We start from the raw sequence: 4,570 nt of genomic DNA on the forward strand, positions 1-4,570 counted from the left end.
AGCACGTTTAGGCTTTCAAAAATGCGATTTACTTTGGAGAATAATAATAATTAAAGCTGCAAGCAGCGATGAAAGGGCCCTCGCACCCGGGCTCACCGCCACCCGTTGGCCTCAGGAAAACAGCGAACAGTGGGCAACATGCATGTAAGCAGGTAAATACAGGAGAATTATGGCAAAATCATGTAAAAGTGCCACACTTCCTGCTGCCAACAGGTGGCACTATAGCTAACTGAATATTGTCATATAGATGTCTTTAGGCCAGGACTTTTATCACTCATGTGAAGTTTGGGGCAGATCAGACATAGTATGCCTGAGTTACAACAGCTTCCTCTTTCATGGCGAAACATTAGACTTTGTCATGCCGCCACAGACACGCCCTTCAGTGAAAACTCTAGATCTTCGCAATTTAACGTCACAAAGGCCTTTAGATTAGACTGACCAAAAATGACATTGATCTGATTAAATCTCTAGGAGGAGTTAATCACAGTGTAAAACATGTCATTTCCTGTTACCTACAGGTGGCTGTAACTGAATATTGTTATGAAGATGTCTTCAGGCCAGGTCTCTAATAAAACATGTGAAGTTTGGGTCAGATCGGACCTTGTTTGTCTGAATTACAACAACTTCCTGTTTCATGGCGAAAACATCAAATTTTGTCAGGGTGCCACGGACACGCCCTTTGGTGAAAACTCTAGATCTTCGCAATTTAATGTCGCAAAGGCCTTTAGATTAGACTGACCAAATATGACATTGATCTGATTAAAGCTCTAGGAGGAGTTCGTTAAAGTACAACGTCTGGAAAATGCAAAAAACGGTGAATTAATTCAAAATATCTGATTTCCTGTTCAGTTTCGGATTTCGTTCCAAGAGACTTTTTTGTAGGTATCGGGCTGATAAATGTGTGTACCTAAACCCTAGTGAAATGTAGCGAGAGGGGTTGTACGTTAGATGGCGCTATCGAGCCATTTTGCCACGCCCAATTCCGAAACCCATAACAGACGTAAATTTTCACCACTTCTGATGCGTGTGCAAAGTTTCATGAGTTTTTGAGCACGTTTAGGCCCTCTAAAATGCGATTCACTTTGGAGAATAATAATAATAATAATAAAGCTGCAAGCAGCGATGAAAGGGCCCTCGCACCTGGGCTCACCGCCACCCGTTGGCCTTAGGAAAAGAGCGAATAGTGGGCGACATGCATGTAAGCGAGTAAATACAGGAGAATTATGGCAATTTCATTTAAAAGTGCCACACTTCCTGCTGCCAACAGGTGGCGCTTTGTCCGTAACTGAATATTGCGATATAGATGTGTTCAGGCCAGAAATATTATCAAATGTGTGAAGTTTGGAGCAGATTGGACATTATATGCCTAAGTTACAGCAGCTTCCTCTTTCATGGCGAAACATCAGACTTTGTCAGGCCGCCACAGACACGCCCTTCAGTGAAAACTCAAGATCTTTGATATTTATCATTGGTAAGGTCTTGAGATTAGACTGACAACATTTGATGTTGATCTGGTTAAATCTCTATGAGGAGTTCTAAATTATCTAAATTAAATGTGTGAGACATGTCATTTCCTGTTGCCTGCAGGTGGCGCTATGACTGTAACTGAATATTGTTATGAAGATGTCTTCAGGTCAGGACTCTAATAAAGCATGTGAAGTTTGGAGCAGATCGGACATTGTTTGTCTGAGTTACAACAACTTCCTTTTTCATGGCGAAAACATCAAACTTTGTCAGGCCGCCACGGACACGCCCTTCTGTGAAAACTCTAGATCTTCGCAATTTAACGTCACAAAGGCCTTTAGATTAGACTGACCAAATATGACATTGATCTGATTAAAGCTCTAGGAGGAGTTCGTTAAAGTACAAAGTCTGGAAAATGCAAAAAATGGTGATTTAATTCAAAATATCTGACTTCCTGTTCGGTTTCGGATTTCGCTCCAAGAGAATTTTTTGTAGGTACTGGGCTGATAAATGTGTGTACCGAATTTCAAAACCCTAGTGAAATGTAGTGAATGGGGCTGTACGTTAGATGGCGCTATCGAGCCATTTTGCCACGCCCAATTCCGAAACCCATAACAGATGTAAATTTTCACCACTTCTGACGCATGTGCAAAGTTTCATGAGTTTTCGAGCATGTTTAGGCCCTCTAAAATGCGATTTACATTGGAGAAGAAGAATAATAATAAATATAGCTGCGAGCAGCGATGGCGGGCCCAAGCCCGGTGGCACCGCCACCCCGGTGGCTTCAGGGCAACTGTGCACAGCGGGCAATAGGCACTTAAAACGGTTAAACATCAAAGGACTATGTCAAATTCACTCCACATTTACTGCACTACAAGGTGCCGCTATAGAGCCCCTCCTCCCTGCCCATTTTCAAAGGATTACATGTGCCAAGTTTTAACATTATTCTGATGAATTTTGAAGCAAATCAGGTAAAAATAAGAGGGTGATCTCAATGTATGCTGAAAGTGACACATTTTCTGCTTCCAGTTGGTGGCGCTATGACTTTGAATCACAATAGTCACATCCATGTGATCAGCCTTGTACAACGAAGACTAAGCCGAAGTTTCATCAAAATCAATTAATGTATGCAGAAGTTATAACACTTTGTTTCCCTTTTCTTGCCATAAATTCGTTGCCTCGCCACGGCCAAACCGTTTGAGATATCCAAAATCCGTTTGCAATTAAACAACTTCAATGTGTTAGCAACAAGTTAAAAAAAGCTTGGTGTAAATTGGATAAACCCTGTAGGAGTAGTAGTATAAAATTCATAGCCTGTTTTTTCAAAAAATTAACATTCAAACAAAATAGCTGACTTCCTGTTGGTCGGAGCTAATGAATGTAAATTAGAAAATTGTCCGGCTTGATGAGAACAATATGTGTACCAAGTTTGGTGACTGTAGGAAAAACAAACCCCCCACTTTTGTCAAAAGGTGGCGCTACTGAGCCCCTCCACCACGCCCATTTCTATGGCTTTGTCCATGTCTACTGGTTGACAATATTGATGTGTGTGTCGAGTTTCATGCAATTTGAAGCATGTTAAGAGCCTCAAAAACACTCAAGAATATTATTACAGTTTGACCTGTTGCCATGGCAACAATATTTCAAATATCAAAAATCCTGTCATAGGTCTACATCTGCTGTGTATTGACATTACACTGATGAAGTTTGAAGCAAATCAGGTAAAAATAAGAGGGTGATCTCAAAACATTTCAAAAAGTGATACACTTCCTGCTGCCAGTTGGTGGCGCTATAACTTTGACTCACAATAGTCACATACATGTGATCAGACTCCTATAACGAACACACTTGTGAAGTTTCATAAAGATCAATATATGTATGCAGACGTTATAACACATTTCCTGTTTCCTTTTTCTCGCCATAAATTCGTTGCCTCGCCACGGACAAACCGTTCGAGATATCAAAAATCCCCTGGCAATTTTTAATCATCAGTGTCTTGACTTCATGCTGACCGAGTTTGGTGGCGATCGGATTAATCGTCTAGGAGGAGTATATCAAATTCCAGAGCATGCGTTTTTTCAAACAACCCTTAATAGCTGACTTCCTGTTGGCGTGACGTTTAACTTAGAGCACGAAAGTTGTTCGGCCCGATGAGGTCTATATGTGTACCGAGTTTCAGACTAATACGTGCAAGCGTGTTTAATATATGGACCAAATTTTCAGACCTTTTTCAAGGGGGCGCTGTTGAGCCCCCCTGCCACGCCCGGGTACCAGCTTCTGCCCGGCCCTGTTGGCGCGGATTCCAATGTGTGTGCCAATTTTCAAGAGTTTTTGAGCATGTTAAGGCCCCAAAAAGCCCCGGAAGACGGAAAAAAAAAAAAAAAAAAAAAAAAAAAAAAAAAAAATAATAATATAGCTGCGAGCAGCGATGGCGGGCCCAAGCCCGTGGCACCGCCACCCCGGTGGCTTCAGGGCAACTGTGCACAGCGGGCAATAGGCACTTAAAACGGTTAAATATCAAGGACTATGTCAAATTCACTCCACATTTACTGCACTACAAGGTGCCGCTATAGAGCCCTCCTCCCTGCCCATTTTCAAAGGATTACATGTGCCAAGTTTTAACATTATTCTGATGAATTTTGAAGCAATCAGGTAAAATAAGAGGGTGATCTCAATGTATGCTGAAAGTGACACATTTTCTGCTTCCAGTTGGTGGCGCTATGACTTTGAATCACAATAGTCACATCCATGTGATCAGCCTTGTACAACGAAGACTAAGCCGAAGTTTCATCAAAATCAATTAATGTATGCAGAAGTTATAACACTTTGTTTCCCTTTTCTTGCCATAAATTCGTTGCCTCGCCACGGCCAAACCGTTTGAGATATCCAAAATCCGTTTGCAATTAAACAACTTCAATGTGTTAGCAACAAGTTAAAAAAAGTTTGGTGTAAATTGGATAAACCCTGTAGGAGCAGTAGTATAAAATTCATAGCCTGTTTTTTCAAAAAATTAACATTCAAACCAAAATAGCTGACTTCCTGTTGGTCGGAGCTAATGAATGTAAATTAGAAAATTGTCCGGCTTGATGAGAACAATATGTGTACC

Source organism: Megalobrama amblycephala, linkage group LG9, assembly GCF_018812025.1.
Source record: "Megalobrama amblycephala isolate DHTTF-2021 linkage group LG9, ASM1881202v1, whole genome shotgun sequence".
In the NCBI taxonomy this organism is placed as follows: domain Eukaryota; kingdom Metazoa; phylum Chordata; class Actinopteri; order Cypriniformes; family Xenocyprididae; genus Megalobrama; species Megalobrama amblycephala.